The 20,003-nt window shown below is 48.6% G+C and overlaps 1 protein-coding gene across 9 annotated transcripts in view; it reads left to right on the forward strand.

The window, feature by feature from the left end:
* LOC139541260 (disabled homolog 1-like) overlaps positions 1-20,003 on the forward strand; it is a 289,187-nt gene that overhangs the window by 171,936 nt on the left and 97,248 nt on the right. For 5 of the 9 annotated variants that reach the window (XM_071345704.1, XM_071345708.1, XM_071345709.1 and 2 more), the window contains exon 1: positions 10,286-10,587. The exons of 2 other annotated variants lie outside the window; for them this stretch is intronic. The gene's annotated coding sequence lies outside the window, so the exon portion shown is untranslated. Of the gene's footprint in view, positions 1-10,284; positions 10,588-20,003 lie in introns of those variants that run through there. 2 more of the 9 variants (XM_071345705.1, XM_071345711.1) reach the window with 2 other exon arrangements.

The raw sequence follows: 20,003 nt of genomic DNA on the forward strand, positions 1-20,003 counted from the left end.
GTGGTAACAATGGCTACTTTGAAGTGTTTACTTCAACTAATTCAATATTATTAAAACCAGTGAATAGCAGTATAGTATAGTATTAGTAGATGTAGTATTATGGAGATCCAGTAGCTATCACGTTTTAGGGAGGACCCAGATGCAGACAGTGTCGAAGTAACAAAAGTTTATTACTAGAACAGGGGGTAGGCAAAACGACAGGTCAATGGCAGGCAGAGGTCAGTAATCTGGATCAGAGTCCAAAAGGTACAGGACGGCTGTCACGTGTCAATGTGCAGCGGTTAGGACGGAGTCAGGCGCAGGACACAGAACTGAGTAAAAGACGTACTTTATTCGAAAAGATCCAACTAAATTTCCACGCAGGGAAAACACACCAGCTTGCAGAAGTCTTGAACACTAAACAAAGAACAAACACGCACAAAACCATGTATGAACTAGAGGGTTAAATAGGGAATATATTATAACGTAATGGGAACCAGGTGTGTACAATCAAGACAAAACAAATGGAAAATGAAACGTAGATCGGTGGCAGCTAGAAAGCCGGTGACAACAACCACCGAACGCCGCCCGAACAAGGAGAGGCACCAACTTCGGCGGAAGTCGTGACAGTACCCCCCCCTGGCGTGTGGCTCCAGAAGCGCGCTGACACCGGCCTCGGGGACGACCCGGAGGACGAGGCGCAGGGCGATCCGGGTGGAGACGGTGAAATTCATGCAGTAAGGAAGGGTCCAGGATGTCCTCCACCGGCACCCAGCATCTCTCCTGCGGCACCCCTCCCACTCCACGAGGTACTGAAGGCCCCTCGCCCGACGCCTTGAGTTCATGAGTTCATTAACGAGGGGTTAATACGGTAATCAGGGGGAAGCTGTAACCTATAACATACCGCGTTCAGTCTCCTCAGGACTTTAAATAGCCCCACAAACCGCGGACCCAGCTTCCGGCAGGGCAGGCGAAGGGGCAGGTTTCGGGGCGAGAGCCAGACCTGGTCCCCCAGTGCATACACCGGGGCCTCACTGCGGTGGCGGTCGGCGCTCGCCTTCTTTCGCCTGATGGCCCGTTGCAGGCGCACATAGGCAGCGTCCCATGTCTCCGAGCGCCGAAACCATTCATCCACCGCAGGAGCCTCAATCTGGCTCTGATGCCACGGTGCCAGGACCGGCTGATAACCTAGTACACACTGAAACGGAGACAGGTTAGTGGAGGAGTGACGGAGGGAGTTTTGGGCCATCTCTGCCCAGGGGATGAAAACCACCCACTCCCAGGCCGGTCCTGGCAATAGGACCGCAGAAACCTACCCACATCCTGGTTAACTCTCTCCACCTTCCCATTACTCTCGGGGTGAAACCCTGAGGTCAGGCTGACCGAGACCCCCAGACGCTCCATGAACGCCCTCCAGACCCTCGATGTGAACTGGGGACCCCGATCAGACACTATATCCTCAGGCACCCCGTAGTGCCAGAAGACGTGTGTAACAGGGCCTCCGCAGTCTGTAGGGCCGTAGGGAGACCGGGCAAAGGAAGGAGACGGCAGGACTTAGAAAACCGATCCACAACGACCAGAAACGTGGTGTTTCCTTGTGACGGAGGAAGATCCGTCACGAAATCCACCGATAGGTGTGACCACGGCCGTTGTGGAACGGGTAGGGGTTGTAATTTCCCTCTGGGAAGGTGTCTAGGTGCCTTGCACTGGGCGCACACCAAGCAGGAGGAAACATAAACCCTCACGTCCTTAGCTAAAGTGGTCCACTAGTACTTCCCACTAAGACAGCGCACTGTCCGACCGATACCAGGATGACCAGAGGAGGGTGACGTGTGGGCCCAACAGATCAATCGATCACGGACATCAGACGGAACGTACAGATGCCCAACTGGACACTGGGTGGGAGTGGGCTCCGCACGTAACGCCCGCTCGATGTACGCGTCAACCTCCCATACAACCGGTGCCGCCAGGCATGAAGCTGGAAGTATGGGAGTGGGATCCGTGGACCGCTCCTCTGTGTCATACATCCGGGACAGTGCGTCTGCCTTAGCGTTCTGGGAAACTGGTCTGTAGGATAGGGTGAAAACAAAACGGGTGAAAAACATGGCACACCTTGACTGGCGAGGGTTCATTCTCCTCGCCGGCCGGATGTACTCCAGATTGCGGTGGTCAGTCCAAATGAGAAAAGGGTGTTTAGCCCCCTCAAGCCAATGCCTCCACGCCTTCAGAGCCCTGACAACAGCCAACAGCTCCACAGCCAACAGCTCCCCACATTATAGTTTCGCTCCGCCGGGCTGAGCTTCTTCGAAAAGAAAGCACAGGGGCGGAGCTTTGGTGGCGTATCCGAGCGCTGAGACAGCACAGCTCCTATCCCAGCCTCGGACGCGTCCACCTCTACTATGAATGCCAAGGAGGGATCAGGATGAGCCAGCACAGTTGCCGAGGTAAACAGAGCCTTCAGGTGACCAAAAGCCCTGTCCGCCCCAGCTGACCACTGCAGTCGCACTGGTCCCCCCTTCAGCAAGGAGGTAATGGGGGCCACTACCTGACCAAAGCCCCGGATAAACCTCCGGTAGTAGTTGGCAAACCCTAAGAACCGCTGCACCTCCTTTACCGTGGTTGGAGTCGGCCAATTACGCACGGCTGAAATTCGGTTATTCTCCATCTCCACCGCTAACGTGGACAGGCGGTACCCTAGGAAGGAGACGGACTGTTGGAAGAACAGATATTTCTCAGCCTTGATGTACAAGTCATGCTCCAACAGTTGACCAAGCACCTTGCGCACCAGGGACACATGCTCGGTGCGTGTAGCGGAGTATATTAGAATGTCATCTATATACACCACTACACCCTGCCCGTGCAGGTCCCTGAAAATCTGGTCTACAAAGGATTGGAAGACTGATGGAGCATTCATCAACCCATATGGTATGACGAGGTACTCATAGTGCCCAGAGGTGGTACTAAATGCCGTCTTCCACTCATCCTCCTCCCGGATACGCACCAGATTGTAAGCGCTCCTGAGATCCAATTTGGTGAAGAAGTGCGCCCCGTGCAATGACTCGGTCACACTAGCTATGAGAGGCAGCAGGTAACTATACTTCGCCGTGATCTGATTTATACCTCTATAGTCAATGCACGGTCGTAAACCGCCATCCTTCTTCTTCACAAAAAAGAAACTTGAGGAGGCAGGTGAAGTGGAAGGCCGAATGTATCCCTGTCCCAGAGATTCGGAGACATATGTTTCCATAGCCACCGTCTCCTCCTGTGACAGAGGATACACGTGACTCCTGGGAAGAGCTGCATCTACCAGGAGATTTATCGCACAATCCCCCCGTCGATGGGGTGGTAATTGAGTCGCCTTCTTTTTACAGAAGGCGAGAGCCAAATCAGCATATTCAGGGGGGGATGTGCATGGGGGAGACCTGGTTTGGACTCTCCACCATAGTTGCACCTATGAAAACACCTATACACCTACCTGAGCACTGATGTGACCATCCCTTGAGAGCCCTCTGTTGCCACGAAATAGTGGGGTCATGAGAGGCCAACCAGGGAAGCCCCAACACCACAGGAAACGCAGGAGAATCGATCAGGAAGAGACTAATTCTCTCCTCATGACCCTTCTGCGTTATCATACATAGTGGAGCTGTGACCTCCCTAATCAGGCCCGACCCTAAAGGACGACTATCTAAGGCATGTACAGGGAAGGGCACATCAACAGGAACAATAGGGATCCCTAATCTAAGTGCAAATTAACGGTCAATAAAGTTCCCAGCTGCGCTTGAATCTACTAGTGCCTTTTGCTGGGAATGCGGGGAAAACTCAGGAGATTCTATACATACACACATGTGCGCAACAGGGAGCTCTGGGTGAGGTGCCTACTCACCTGGGATGATCCACCAGTGCCCTGCCTGCTGCCTCGACTCCCTGGGGAACCTCTCTAGCACCACCAGCAGTGTGCCCTCTGCGGCCACAGGTGGTGCAGGAAACGGCCTCCCCTCTGGTCACCCTTAGAGCAGCACCTCCGAGCTCCATAGGTGTAGGATCGGAGGTGCTGGGAGATGGAATGGACGGACCCCGATCCGAATGTCCTCGGGTGGCCAACAAGTTATCCAGCCGGATGGATAAATCCACCAGCTAGTCGAGGCTAAGGGTGGTGTCCCTGCAGGCCAGCTCCCGACGAACGTCCTCACATAGACTACATCGGTAATGGTCGATCAGGGCCCTCTCATTCCATCCCGCGCTGGCAGCCAGGGTCCTGAAGTCCAGTGCGAAGTCCTGTGCGCTCCTCATCCCCTGTCTGAGATGGAACAAGCGTTCTCCCGCCGCTCTCCCCTCAGGTGGATGATCGAAGACCGCCCGGAAGCGGTGGATGAAATCCTCATAGCACCAACGCTGCGTCTATTCCTCCCCATTCGGCATTGGCCCACTCAAGCCCTTTCCCCGACAAACAGGAGATGAGGATGGACATGCTCTGATATCCCGAGGGAGCCGGGTGGACGGTCGCCAGGTAGAGCTCCAACTAGAGTAGGAACCCCTGGCACCCGGCAGCCGTCCCATCATATGCCCTCGGGAGCGAGAGCCGAATCCCACTGGGTCCAGGTGACGGAGGGGTGGACAGTGGTGTGGGTTGGGGTAAAGTTGATGGGAGTGTGATGGGAGTTGATAAAGTTAAAGTTGATGGGAGTGTCTCCCATCGCTCCATGGTGAGCAGCACGCAATCCATGGCTGTGCCAAGATTTTGGAGTATCGTTGCGTGCTGCTGGACGCGCTCCTCCACTGGTAACGGAGGACTGGGTGCACCTGCTGACTCCATAAGTAGGTGCGTGTTTCTGTCATGTGTCAATGTGCAGCGGTTAGGACGGAGTCAGGCGCTGGACACAGAACTGAGTAAAAGACGTACTTTACCCCGAAAAGAAACAACATTTCCACGCAGGGAAAACACACCAGCTCACAGAAGTCTTGAACACTAAACAAAGAACAAACACGCACAAAGCCATGTGGGAACTAGAGGGTAAAATAGGGAATAAATTATAATGTAATGGTAACCAGGTGTGTACAATCAAGACAAAACAAATAGAAAAAGAAACGTAGATCGGTGGCAGCTAGAAAGTCGGTGACGACGACCGCCGAACAAGGAGAGGCACCAACTTCGGCGGAAGTCGTGACAACGGCAGGCAGTCTCAGGGTCAGGGCAGGCAAAATGGTCAAAACCTGGAAAACTAGAAAACAGCAACTATAGAAAAGACAGGAGCAAGGGGGAAAACGCTGGCAGGCTTGACAAACAAAACGAACTGGCAACAGACAAACAGAGAACACAGGTATAAATACACAGGAGAAAATGAGGGGAGATGGGAGACAACTGGTGGGTGTGGAGACAAGCACAAAGACAGGTGAAAGATAAGGGTGTGACAGTAGCAGTGTGGTTTGGTGGTGGAATCAGCAATGACACAGTTTCTGTTCTCTGGCTGAGCACAGAAATAACCTCCATGTTTCTAAACAGCAGACATCAGACAACCCTCCAAGAATACAACAACAGTAATTCAGATTAGTACAGCGCTGAGCGCTCCAGGCCAGAACATTGTTGCTGTTTTTTTCTACAGAGACAAAATTGTGTTTTGTTCTTATTTTAAGTGAAACCCCACATTAAACACAGTTTATAAAAATATATCTGCTACAAAAAACTATTCCTTCTGGAAACGGTGTGTGTGTGTGTGTGTGTGTGTGTGTGTGTGTGTGTGTGTGTGTGTGTGTGTGTGTGTGTGTGTGTGTGTGTGTGTGTGTGTGTGTGTGTGTGTGTGTGTGTGTGTGTGTGTGTGTGTGTGTGTGTGTGTGTGTGTGTGTGTTTGTGTGTGTGTGTGTGTTGAGTGTGGGTGTATTACATTCTCAGTGTCATATTCAGAGCCCTAACAAACCGTTTGTGGGATTACTGGAATGTGTAGTTACCATGTGCTATTGTGTTTTATTGTATATTAATGTAGTGTATTTGAGTGTACTGCAGTAGTAGAGCGTTTACCAGTTCCAGTGTCAGATGGGGACATCTTACTCTGTCTGTGTTCCATATGGCACCCTAGTCCCTATACAATGCACTACTTTTGACCAGGGGCTATTGGACTCTGGTCAAAAATAGTGAACTGTGTAGGTAATATGGTGTCATTTGGGAGGCAAGCTCTGGCTCAGGTTTACAGTCCAGTGAGCTTTTAGCCAAAACCTCCCATCTCCTAACCCTTAAATCATGCCTACTACCCTTGATGTCCCCTTCACCCTCCCTCTGCACCATAATATCTTTACAATAGCACTACACACACAGAGGCCCATTGTTGTCATATGCACTGCTGGTAGAATGGTAGGATGGTGGATGATTAGAAAAGTTAATTGGGGGCCAAGCTAACAGCTTTCCCTCTCTCCTTCTCTCCCTCTCTTCCTTGACCTAGTTCCACCCCTCCCCTCCTCCTTCTCTTGCCTCTCTCTCTCCTTTTCTCTGTCTGTCGTTCCCTTGCAGTGTCGTTAATGAGTGTTCTGAGGTTCTAGCATGGTGATGTACTTTAAGTCTGTCTCACCCTGTCAAGACGAGAGGAGACATCTCCACTCTCTTTCTCTAATTAGTCTCCTCTACCTCTACCTCTCTCAACATCTATCTACATCTATCTCTCGCTCTCCCTCTTTCCTAAAGGGTAAAAGCCTATTTATAATCACCAAATGGAGATGGCCTTGTGTCAGAATGGTTATCTTAGTCATGGGTAATGGTAATGCTGAGGTTTCACACATTAGTCTCTCTACTCTCACCGTAGCCAAGTGTCTGTACACACACACACACACACACACACACACACACACACACACACACACACACACACACACACACACACACACACACACACACACACACACACACACACACACACACACACACACACACACACACACACACACACACACACACACACACACACACACACACACACACACACACACACACACACACACACACACAGTGCAGATGTGTGAGAAGTTAATGGAGGACAGGGAGAACAGACGCTGACACAGGGCCTGTAATGTGTCATCTGACAGGCCCTGTTTCTTAATGCTCACTGTCTCTTCCTTCCCTCTCTCTCTGTCTCTACTTCTATCCCCCAACCCTCTCTCTCTCTCTCTCTCTCTCTCTCTCTCTCTCTCTCTCTCTCTCTCTCTCTCTCTCTCTCTCTCTCTCTCTCTCTCTCTCTCTCTCTCTCTCTCTCTCTCTCTCTCTCTCTCTCTCTCTCTCTCTCTCTCCTGGATCTAACTGCATACAGAGAGGGGATGTATCATGAATGTGAAGGCTTTGAATTCTTCTGACGAGAGGGAGAAGAGAGAAATGCCCCTGAGCTGGTGGAGATGTTTCTGTCTCTGAGCTGGTGGAGATGTTTCTGTCTCTGAGCTGATGGACATGTTTCTGTCTCTGAGCTGGTGGACATGTTTCTGTCTCTGAGCTGGTGGACATGTTTCTGTCTCTGAGCTGATGGAGATGTTTCTGTCTCTGAGCTGGTGGAGATGTTTCTGTCTCTGAGCTGGTGGAGATGTTTCTGTCTCTGAGCTGATGGACATGTTTCTGTCTCTGAGCTGGTGGACATGTTTCTGTCTCTGAGCTGGTGGACATGTTTCTGTCTCTGAGCTGGTGGAGATGTTTCTGTCTCTGAGCTGGTGGAGATGTTTCTGTCTCTGAGCTGGTGGAGATGTTTCTGTCTCTGAGCTGGTGGAGATGTTTCTGTCTCTGAGCTGGTGGACATGTTTCTGTCTCTGAGCTGGTGGACATGTTTCTGTCTCTGAGCTGGTGGAGATGTTTCTGTCTCTGAGCTGATGGAGATGTTTCTGTCTCTGAGCTGGTGGAGATGTTTCTGTCTCTGAGCTGATGGAGATGTTTCTGTCTCTGAGCTGGTGGACATGTTTCTGTCTCTGAGCTGATGGAGATGTTTCTGTCTCTGAGCTGGTGGAGATGTTTCTGTCTCTGAGCTGATGGACATGTTTCTGTCTCTGAGCTGGTGGAGATGTTTCTGTCTCTGAGCTGATGGAGATGTTTCTGTCTCTGAGCTGGTGGACATGTTTCTGTCTCTGAGCTGATGGAGATGTTTCTGTCTCTGAGCTGGTGGAGATGTTTCTGTCTCTGAGCTGATGGACATGTTTCTGTCTCTGAGCTGGTGGAGATGTTTCTGTCTCTGAGCTGGTGGACATGTTTCTGTCTCTGAGCTGGTGGACATGTTTCTGTCTCTGAGCTGGTGGAGATGTTTCTGTCTCTGAGCTGGTGGACATGTTTCTGTCTCTGAGCTGATGGACATGTTTCTGTCTCTGAGCTGGTGGAGATGTTTCTGTCTCTGAGCTGGTGGAGATGTTTCTGTCTCTGAGCTGGTGGAGATGTTTATGTCTCTGAGCTGGTGGAGATGTTTCTGTCTCTGAGCTGGTGGAGATGTTTCTGTCTCTGAGCTGATGGACATGTTTCTGTCTCTGAGCTGGTGGACATGTTTCTGTCTCTGAGCTGGTGGACATGTTTCTGTCTCTGAGCTGGTGGACATGTTTATGTCTCTGAGCTGGTGGAGATGTTTCTGTCTCTGAGCTGGTGGAGATGTTTCTGTCTCTGAGCTGGTGGACATGTGGTGTGTGTGTGTGTACGGGGACCAGAAGTCCCCACAAGAATAGTAAACAAACAAACATTTTACCAAATGGAGACATTTTGTTGTTCCCCACAAGGTCAAATGTGATTTCTAGGGGGTTAACGTTGGAATTAATGTTAGGGTTAGAATTAGGGTTAGGAGCTAAGGTTGGGGTTAGGAGCTAGGGTTAGAGTTAAGGTTAGGGTTAAGGTTAGGGTTAGGGGTAGTATTAGGGTAAGGGTATGGGTTAGGGTTAGGTTTAGGGGTTAGGGAAAATAGGATTTTGAATGGTACTGAATTGTGTGTCCCCACAAGGTTAGTTGTACAAGACTGTGTGTGTGTGTGTGTGTGTGTAAGTGGTGTATTAATGAAATCTGATGGGTTGTCTTGAGGGCATTTACCCACAAAGCTCCATCCTGATGAGAGCTAAAACATGTGTGACATTTCACTGAGACTCATCTAAAACAAACATAAGCACGTGCGCACGCACACACACACACACTAGCACCACCCCCACTCCCCCTCCTCTCTGTCACTGAACTTTGTAATTCTCGTTCTCTCTCCCTGTGTCACACACAGTCTGTACCACTCTGTAAATGTATGGACAGACCAAAATGACAGAAAGAAAAAGAGGAGAGGAGACAGCTGCTGTTGTCTTCCATGGTTACTCCAATACGGAAAATAATTGTATAATATTCAATTTATATCAAAGTACCAGGCATTTCTCTGTTGGAGAGGTCACTGGAGAGCCCTACTTAGTGAGGCTGAAAGGAGAGACAGCGAGGGAGCAAGACAGAGAGAGAGAACAGAGAAAGAAAAAGAGATAGAGAGTGACAGAAAGAGGGAGAAAGAGAAGGGAAGGAGGGGAAGATGCCTGTTAACCCCACCCCCTCGGTTATTCTTTGATTTGTCAACCAGTTTACTCTGACTCTCCCCAATGACCTGTCCTCACCACTGCGTGTCCTTCACGCACACACACACACACACACACACACACACACACACACACACACACACACACACACACACACACACACACACACACACACACACACACACACACACACACACACACACACACACACACACACACACGCACACACACGCACACACACGCACACACACGCACACACACGCACACACACGCACACACACGCACACACACACACACACACAGAGAGAGACAGACAGACCTGATCTTGATGATCTTGAATACAAACACTGTAACAAGACTTTGTGGATTTATGTTTAAAACAGGGAAATGTACCAAACATAAGTGGAAGTATTTAACGTGTTGAACCATCATAACTAGATTTAAAAATCTTAATTAAGATTAAGGTTCAAAATGTTTTTCTATGACCTGTATTCGTCAGCCAATTCTGATTATCAACACCCCACACAATATATTTCACTTTCCTCCTTCGAGACAAATTCAGATGTGTTGTTCTAGTCTTGTTTTTGACATTTCTATCTGTTTTTTAACTCTCATCCATCCAACTCTCTCTCTCTCTACTTTCAGTTTTCTTACGCATCTCGGTTTTTGATACTCTTTTTTTTAACCTCCCCTGCAACCACGAAACCAGGACAGCCCAGCAGAAAAATAGTTAACACGCACCCTGCTTTCTGATTGGCTGTCAGCCCTGGTGTTCTGAGCTACCCTACAGAGAGAGGTAACTAGGCAACTTCAGCGGCAGCCGAACAGAGGGAAGGAGAGAGAGAGGTAACCACGAAAAAAAGGGGGGCTAGAATAAAGGGAAATTTCGCGCGGAAATAGGAAATCCTGACACAGTTTTTTTTATTTTTTTATATCGGGGTAGTGGGATGTAGGCGGGATTCAGTCACTATCCCTGGGATGGGAAAGTGGATAACCGCTTCTGAAACCTTGTTTGTGGATGTTGGGAATAACGGGGATGGTTGTGGATTGTAACCTCGCAGCAGAATGGGAACTAACAGTAGGCCTACTCAATCTCGGACCGGCAGTAAGAAGGTAAACCAGTGATGAAAAGGCATTTGGACGAAATGAAAGCTTTAGTTTTACGCAGATTAGCATAGAAATATCGCTGCAGAATGTCACAACGGTGCATGGCAGGTGTTTTGTAAATCGGATGTTTTTCCAGACAGACAGCCTGTAGAATAATGTTTTATAATATTCACTGCAGCGCAGATCTCCACTGCTGCTGCATCAGGGTTTAATGGTTGGAAAAGAAAGTCTTTAAAAGTAAGCTTTAGACTTTACAGTGTGTAGAAATTACTCTCATGGTGTGTGTGTGTGTGTGTGTTACAGAAATCGGGAGAGAGCAGGCAGTTGTTTGCTGCATTGACATATTTCAGTGAGTGTGCGTGAGTGAGTGTGGTTATGCGGATATTCCTGTGCTTTCTCACTGTTGTCTATAAATTGGTGAAAGATGACAATGTTTTTCAACAAAATGATCAGATGTCTCTAAATCGTCTAGCGTTCCATTTTAAGGCAGTCGGGTTCTACTTGGTGTGTGTGTGTGTGTGTGTGTGTGTGTGTGTGTGTGTGTGTGTGTGTGTGTGTGTGTGTGTGTGTGTGTGTGTGTGTGTGTGTGTGTGTGTGTGTGTGTGTGTGTTACAGAAATCGGGAGAGAGCAGGCAGTTGTTTGCTGCTATCGCGCCAAGTTAGGGAGCCTCTCTCTTTTCCTCTCTCAGGCTGTTGAATGACCTCTGTGCTGGATCCTGCCTTGAGGAGAATGAGTTGAAGTGTAACTGGGCTGTTCTGATATTGATCAGCAACTGGAGGAGAAATATAATGAATACTACTCTGTCAGCGGCTAGGGGGAGAGAGAGGTGGAGAGAGAGAGAAAGGGTAGGATAGAAAGAAAGATCTTGTGAATGGGCATCCCAGTCGGTCTGTGCATGGCTCCGCTGCAGCTGAAAGCCGTATTAATCATGAAACGCCTAAACGCACACGCACTAGAGCTATAGCTGCTCCTCAGTCTTGCTCTAGCCGCTATACAGAATCTGTCCACTAAGTCTTCATCCATGCAGGCAACTGTCTGTTTCTGTTCAATCCACTCTGTGTGTGCGTGCCTAAAGGACGTCATCCTGCTTGCTTATGTAACAGTTTAACTTTAGTCCGTCCCCTCGACCCAGGCGCGAACCAGGGACCCTCTGCACACATCAACAACAGTCACCCACGAAGCAACGTTACCCAATGCTCCACAAAGGCCACTGCCCTTGCAGAGCAAGGGGAACCACTACTTCAAGGTCTCAAAGCGAGTGACGTAACCTATTGAAACACTATTAGCGCGCACCACCGCTAACTAGCTAGCCATTTCACATCTGTTACACTCACCCCCCTTTCGACCTCCTCCTTTTCCCGCAGCAACCAGTGATCCGGGTCAACAGCATCAATGTAACAGTTTAACTTTACATCCGTCCCCTCGCCCCGACCCGGGCGCGAACCAGGGATCCTCTGCACACATCAACAACAGTCACCCACGAAGCATCGTTACCCAATGCTCCACAAAGGCCGCGGCCCTTGCAGAGAAAGGGGAACCACTACTTCAAGGTCTCAAAGCGAGTGACGTAACCTATTGAAACGCTATTAGCGCGCACCACCGCTAACTAGCTAGCCATTTCACATCCGTTACACTTAGCGAGTACCACTTCCTCCTGATTCGGCTCGCACCCAGGACCTCTTCCTTGCTAGCACATGTGACCACCCAAACGTCTTACCAGTCAGCGCCACGTGAAAAGCTAGCTATTCGCTGGCGAAAGTGGGAACACTTCAGGCTGAGGAATAAGTTTCACACATCCCCATGTGCTACACATGAGTGTTTGGTAGGATGAGGGGTGTGCAGTGTGGGACAGCATGTTGTCCACTTCACAACGCCTCATTTGGTAAAGAGAAATGGAGGGTGATGGGATATGACAGAAGGCAGACCACACATTTTTCTTTCGCCCCAGAGTTAGGGTGTGTGTGTGACAGGAGACAAATCACCAACACACACACACTTCCCTCAGCCAGCAGCTCCACCAAGGCCAAAGCTCCCTTGCTACCATGGTAACGTATTTCTTAGGTGTGATTGGTCAATGGAGGGTCATGGCAATGGAGCGTTTTCTGAAAAGGAAGTATGTGAATGATGGACATAGTAAACAGACTATAATGGGGAATATAGACCCGGGTATCACTGTGGGAAAACATTCTCTCAGGTTTTACACTCTTCTTCGTTGCTCTCTCTTTTTGTCTCTTCCCCGGTCTGGCGATCCATTGTGGAGGATTCACCACTAGCTAGCTATTAGTGTGTGTGTGTGTGTGTGTCTCAGGATGAATAAGAGCTAGCTATTAGTGAGGTGTTGTCACACCTCTACAGTGTTACATCGGCCTCTCTTCCTGCCAGCTCTTACCACCTAGTCAGTAATGTGTGTGTACCTGCGTGTGAGTGTCTGTGTGTTTGTGTTTGTCTGCAGATGTTTCAGTCCTTCCACTTGTCTCCTCACCTCTCAGGTTACCTGGTCTGCCTCTGGAACCTTTGAAGCTACTTTAGAATCCAGTCCAGCGCGTGTGTGTGTGTGTGTGTGTGTGTGTGTGTGTGTGTGTGTGTGTGTGTGTGTGTGTGTGTGTGTGTGTGTGTGTGTGTGTGTGTGTGTGTGTGTGTGTGTGTGTGTGTGTGTGTGTGTGTGTGTGTGTGTGTGTGTGTGTGTGTGTGTGTGTGTGTGCATTTGAGGCCTCTTACTTCAGTCTTTGTGGGCCCAGCAGGCAGCTTCAGGTCACCATAGAAACGCAGAGTGCATTGTGTAGAAACCCTCAAAGAAAACACAAGTATCTCTCTCTGTCTCTCTCTCTCTCTCTCTCTCTCTCTCTCTCTCTCTCTCTCTCTCTCTCTCTCATTGTAATCTATTCAGAAGCACTGTGAGGCCTTCAGGGGACTTGTTAATATATAAAGAACATTATGTCTGTAGGGTTCTGTACAGTTCTTACATAGGGCTGGGTTCTGCACAGTTCTCCCATAGGGCTGGGTTCTGCACAGTTCTCCAATAGGGCTGGGTTCTGTACAGTTCTCCAAAAGGGTTGGGTTCTGTACAGTTCTCCAAAAGGGTTGGGTTCTGTACAGTTCTTCCATAGGGTTGGGTTCTGTACAGTTCTTCCATAGGGCTGAGTTTTGTACAGTTCTCCAATAGGGATGGGTTCTGAACAGTTCTCCAATAGGGCTGAGTTTTGTACAGTTCTCCAATAGGGCTGAGTTCTGAACAGTTCTCCAATAGGGCTGAGTTCTGTACAGTTCTCCAATAGGGCTGAGTTCTGTACAGTTCTTCCATAGGGCTGAGTTCTGTACAGTTCTCCAATAGGGATGGGTTCTGTACAGTTCTCCAATAGGGCTGAGTTCTGTACAGTTCTCCCATATGTCTGAGTTCTGTACAGTTCTCCCATAGGGCTGAGTTCTGTACAGTTCTCCAATAGGGATGGGTTCTGTACAGTTCTCCAATAGGGCTGAGTTCTGTACAGTTCTCCCATATGTCTGAGTTCTGTACAGTTCTCCCATAGGGCTGAGTTCTGTACAGTTCTCCAATAGGTCTGAGCTCTGTACAATACTCCCATAGGCTGGGTTCTAACTTAAACGACACACAAATACCTTTGTTTTATGCTTTTACCTAAATTGATGTCCACTGAGAAATATCAATGTTCTGGTGTAGGATAAGGAGAGAAGGGAAGGAATGAGCATGAAGGTAGGAATGGGAAGAAGATTAAGGAAGGCAGGGAATGGAGGGAGGAAGGGAGGGAGGAGATGATAGGAGGGAAGGAGGAAGGGAATTGACTGGATGCCCATCCCATTGATCCTGGCTTGGTGTGTGTGTAACAGTGATCCTGGCTTGGTGTGTGTAACATTGATCCTGGCTTGGTGTGTGTGTAACATTGATCCTGGCTTGGTGTGTGTGTGTAACACTGATCCTGGCTTGGTGTGTGTGTAACATTGATCCTGGCTTGGTGTGTGTAACATTGATCCTGGCTTGGTGTGTGTAACATTGATCCTGGCTTGGTGTGTGTGTAACATTGATCATGGCTTGGTGTGTGTGTAACATTGATCCTGGCTTGGTGTGTGTAACATTGATCCTGGCTTGGTGTGTGTGTAACATTGATCCTGGCTTGGTGTGTGTGTGTAACATTGATCCTGGCTTGGTGTGTGTGTAACATTGATCCTGGCTTGGTGTGTGTAACATTGATCCTGGCTTGGTGTGTGTAACATTGATCCTGGCTTGGTGTGTGTGTAACATTGATCCTGGCTTGGTGTGTGTGTAACATTGATCCTGGTTTGGTGTGTGTAACATTGATCCTGGCTTGGTGTGTGTGTAACATTGATCCTGGCTTGATGTGTGTGTAACATTGATCCTGGCTTGGTGTGTGTGTAACATTGATCCTGGTTTGGTGTGTGTGTAACATTGATCCTGGCTTGGTGTGTGTAACATTGATCCTGGCTTGGTGTGTGTGTAACATTGATCCTGGCTTGGTGTGTGTAACATTGATCCTGGCTTGGTGTGTGTGTAACATTGATCCTGGCTTGGTGTGTGTGTAACATTGATCCTGGTTTGGTGTGTGTAACATTGATCCTGGCTTGGTGTGTGTGTAACATTGATCCTGGCTTGATGTGTGTGTAACATTGATCCTGGCTTGGTGTGTGTGTAACATTGATCCTGGTTTGGTGTGTGTGTAACATTGATCCTGGCTTGGTGTGTGTGTAACATTGATCCTGGCTTGGTGTGTGTGTAACATTGATCCTGGCTTGGTGTGTGTAACATTGATCCTGGCTTGGTGTGTGTGTAACATTGATCCTGGCTTGGTGTGTGTAACATTCCCAGCTCCTTAATTAGACAGAGGAATACCTTTACAGGAGGAGAGGCAGGATGAGAGAATAAAAGCACCAGCCATTCTCCTCTGATGCTCATGGTACCTCGGTAATGGGGGGCTGCTGGGTGTGTGTGTGGGTGGGTGTTTTTAGTGTGTGTGTGTATTTTAGGGGACTGGCATCAGTGATTGTCTGGCTATAGGCAGGTGAGCTGTGAGAGAGCAACCCTCTTCCTGGAGAGGTAAGGGATGTGCAGGTTTTTGCTCCTGCCCTGCTCTAACACATCTGATTCAGCTATTGAGCTGCTCATCAGGACATTGATTAGTCAATGAGTTGGCAACGTTAGACAACCAAAGAGACGGTATAGTTGTGGCAGAGATATGAGCAGGGAGGGAGAGAGAGAGAGAGAGAGAGGATTAGAGCAGGATATCCAGAGGCTATTAATCTGACTATATTGTAATATGTAATCATATTAAATACTCACAATCTGTTTGTTGCACAGTATTAACAGCAGCAGCAGTGCAGCACACAACCTCTCTCTATCCCTCCTCGCCCTGTCTCTCCATCCCTCTTTCCATTCCTCTCCCTCACTCTACCTCCGTCCCTCTACCTCTCTGTCCAAGCCAAATAGACAACACTGGACAGTATCACAGGGCTTCCCTAACCCTTTAACACACACACACACACACACACACACACACACACACACACACACACACACACACACACACACACACACACACACACACACACACACACACACACACACACACACACACACACACACACACACACACACACACACACACACACAGTACTTAACTCCTCGTGTGCTTGAGCTGAGTCTCAGCCTACTCTCCTCCTGCAATTTTCATGTTCATGCTCTTAGCCGCAATTACTCTAACAGTGTGTGTGTGTGTGTGTGTGTGTGTGTGTGTGTGTGTGTGTGTGTGTGTGTGTGTGTGTGTGTGTGTGTGTGTGTGTGTGTGTGTGTGTGTGTGTGTGTGTGTGTGTGTGTGTGTGTGTGTAATGGCCCCTTGCTATCAGATTTAATGCACATACAGTATAATTTCAGTGAGTGAATGATTTTCTTAAACTGCACTTTACTAAATAATGTTCCTTGTTGTTCGATTGGCTGTGTGGAATCAAAATGTTTGAAATAATGTTTGCTATGCTGAGGTTTGGGTAGGTGTTGGTGTGTGGGGGGATCACATTGTATTACTGAGTGTTTGGAAATGGGGTGACTACACTCCCGTCTCTCTTCTCTCTCTCCCTCTTCTCTCTCTCCCCTCCCCTTTCTCCTCTCTCGCTCCCCCTACCCACCCTCTCCTCTCAGTTGCCAGACACCCTTCCTCTCATCTGACTGAGGCAGGTTGAGTTGAGCTGAGTTGAACAGGGACAGGAGGCCAAATGGAATCAGAGAAACTGCAATTCAAATTAAATTGTTAATGTACCATGCTGTCGGATGCAATGTAACTTGTCATTTGAATTGAAAAAGTGAGAGAGGGGTAGAGATATATGCAATATTCTTCTAATGACTCAAATGTAGGCAGTGAGAGAGAGAGCAAGGGAGAAGTGAAGTATTCCCCCCTCTCTCTGTCTCTCTGCCCATATTGATGCTTCAGAGAGGCTCTAATTTGAAGTGGAGATTCTCTCACTCAGTCATACCAGGTGCCATTTCAGCTCATCATGCACGCTACTTTACAGAGGGATAGAAAGAGGGAGAGAGGTGGAATACAATGTCCCTGTCTTTTCCCTCCACCTTCCCATCTTCTTCCTCTCCTTTTCCACCTCCCTCCTCCTCTTTCTCTACTCCTCTCTAATCTCCTCCTCCTCCCCTTCCTCTCCCCCCTTTTCCTCTTCCTCCCTCTCTCTGAGACCTAGTAGTGTACACAGGAGTCACAGCACATTAACACATTAATTAACTCATGTTTTCCTACATCCTCATTTAGCCCAAAGTACCCCCTCTCCTGCCCACGACAGTACCACAGACACATACACATACACACACACACACACACCCTGCGCTGTGCCCTGGTAGACCCCAGAGGTATTACATGCTCTGTATGACATTAAAAAGTGTCGGAGGGAAGAGTAAAACAAAGGTTTATAAACTACATTCTAATTCCTGTTTTTATTCAGTCCTTTCAGTCCTTTTATCCTGCTGTGTAGAGAGGAGAGAGGTGGCTGTTATTTTGGCATTTTCTCTTTATTCAAGAACACAAAAGATAATGTATTCATTGAGAGGAGGGGCTGGTTTTGTTACATGTCCCAGAGGAGAGCTTCTGCTGGCTGCAAGACAGAGAGAGAGGAGGGGGAGATGGGGGGATTAAAAAATTTAAGAAAAAAAGGGAGAGAGAGCTGGCTGGCTGGGCCAAAGGAATGGACTTCCCTCCAGAGGATTCTCTCTCTCTCTTGTCTTTTGTGACCTCTGTCTTATTAGTCTGACTTCTGCCTCTTATCCTCCCTTTCCGTAACATAACCCTAACCCTGTACCCCCTCCACTCCACCATCTCTCACTCCCTCCCTTCTTCCATCCCTCCTGTCCTCAGGGTCTGTGTTTGTAGCATTCCTCCTCCTCCAAAACAGGGAACACCAGTTTAGTCTGCGTTGTCTCCTGCTGTGTATAAGACAGCTCAGATATACAGGCAGTAGCTTTGAATGTGGCCTTCAGAGTTTCATATTGCACAGCGGTTTCTGTTGAATCTTCTGTGCGTGTGTACATGTTTCCTCCAGATGCACATTGTACACACGTACAGCATAGACAAACTGATAAGAGAGGAAAGGAGATGTGAGGTGGAGGTGTAGATGGAGATGTGGAGATGGAGAAGTGGAGATGGAGAGGTGGAGATGAGGAGAGGATAGGTGGAGATGGAGAGGAGAGGAGGAGATGAGGAAAGGAGAGAAGTTAAGAGTAGTTAAGAGTCAGAGAGAGAATAGGACAGAAGAGGAGGAGGCGAGAGGAAGAGAGAGGACAGGAGAGAGGAAGAGAGGGGGAGAAATGAGAGGAGAGACTAAAGGAGGAGAGACTACAGGGGAGAGGACAGGAGAGGGGAGAGGAGAGGAGGAGGTTAAGGTTAGAGTCAGTATTAACTGGTGACATCTCAATGAGGAGGAGCCATCCTGTGTCTGTGTTGTGATTGGACCAGGGAGATCTCAGAGGTGTGGCTCTAACTAAGATGACAGGAGGGAGCAATGAGGAAGGAGAAGACTGATGGGAGGAGGGAGGGAAGGAACGAGGGAGGAGAGGAGAAACAGATCCAGGTGTTTCGGTGTGTTTAATTACTCACCTGTGAGACTAACGAGATGTGCACGGAGCAGACGACACAAACACACAAGACACTCAGGTGGCACTAATTAATAAAACTCCACCACAGAGAGTGCTACATGGCTGGCAAACACACACACACACACACACACACACACACACACACACACACACACACACACACACACACACACACACACACACACACACACACACACACACACACACACACACACACACACACACACACACACACACACACACACACACACACACACACACACACACACACACAGCCTGCCTACAATAACACAATTCACACCAGTCCTCGAGTCGCAGAACCAGCCGAGAGAAAGCGATAGAGAGAGAAAGCGATAGAGAGAGGAGGTATTAGATGTAGAGAGAATAGAGACAGTTCTCTAGAGACTGTGCTGCTGCAGGCAGTGCTACAGGGAACACATCAGTCACACACACCTGTTACTGTACAGATGGTAGCAGAGGAAGAGAGGGAAGAAGAGAGAAAAAGGTAGAGGTAGAAAGTTCACCATAGTGTTTCTCTTTCACCTCTGTGGGAGACTTGGGGAGTAAATGGGAGGAGGAAGGAGAGAAGGGGAGGGAGAATTTTAGATCAATGTTTCACAGCCAGTTAATAACAGGAACTAGCAAGCTATGATCCTTCCTCTTTGGAGGACTGTTTACAACGAACAGTGTAGAAAATGGCACCGGAAGAAATGGCAGCAGTTTTACGGGCACCCAACCAATTGTGCTATTATGTGGGGTTTTTTCACGTTATTTGTAACTTATTTTGTACATAATGTTTCTGCAACTGTATCTAACGGCAAAAAAGAGCTTCTGGATATCAGGACAGCGATCACTCACCTCGGATTAGACTAAGATTCTTTCTTCAACAAGCAGGAAGAGGACAGGACATTCTCCGAACACCCAACAAGGCCAACATCCCAGTTATTGGCAAGAGGAAGAGACGCAGGTACAGAGGACACAGAGCGGGGTGCCTCGTAAGGATTCGCAGAAGGCGAGTGGGAAGCTGCCATTACCATCAATATTACTCGCCAACGTGCAATCATTGGAAAATAAATTAGACGAGGTACGATCACGAATATCCTACCAACGGGACATAAACTGTAACATCTTACGTTTCACGGAATCGTGGCTGAATGATGACATGGATATTCCGCTTGCGGGATATACGCTGCACCGGCTAGATAGAACAGTAAGACGAGGGGGGCCGGTCTGTGCATATTTGTAAACAACAGCTGGTGCACGAAATCTAAGGAAGTCTCTAGATTTTGCTCGCCTAAAAGTAGAGTA

Source organism: Salvelinus alpinus, chromosome 16 (genome assembly GCF_045679555.1).
Source record: "Salvelinus alpinus chromosome 16, SLU_Salpinus.1, whole genome shotgun sequence".
Taxonomy (NCBI): domain Eukaryota; kingdom Metazoa; phylum Chordata; class Actinopteri; order Salmoniformes; family Salmonidae; genus Salvelinus; species Salvelinus alpinus.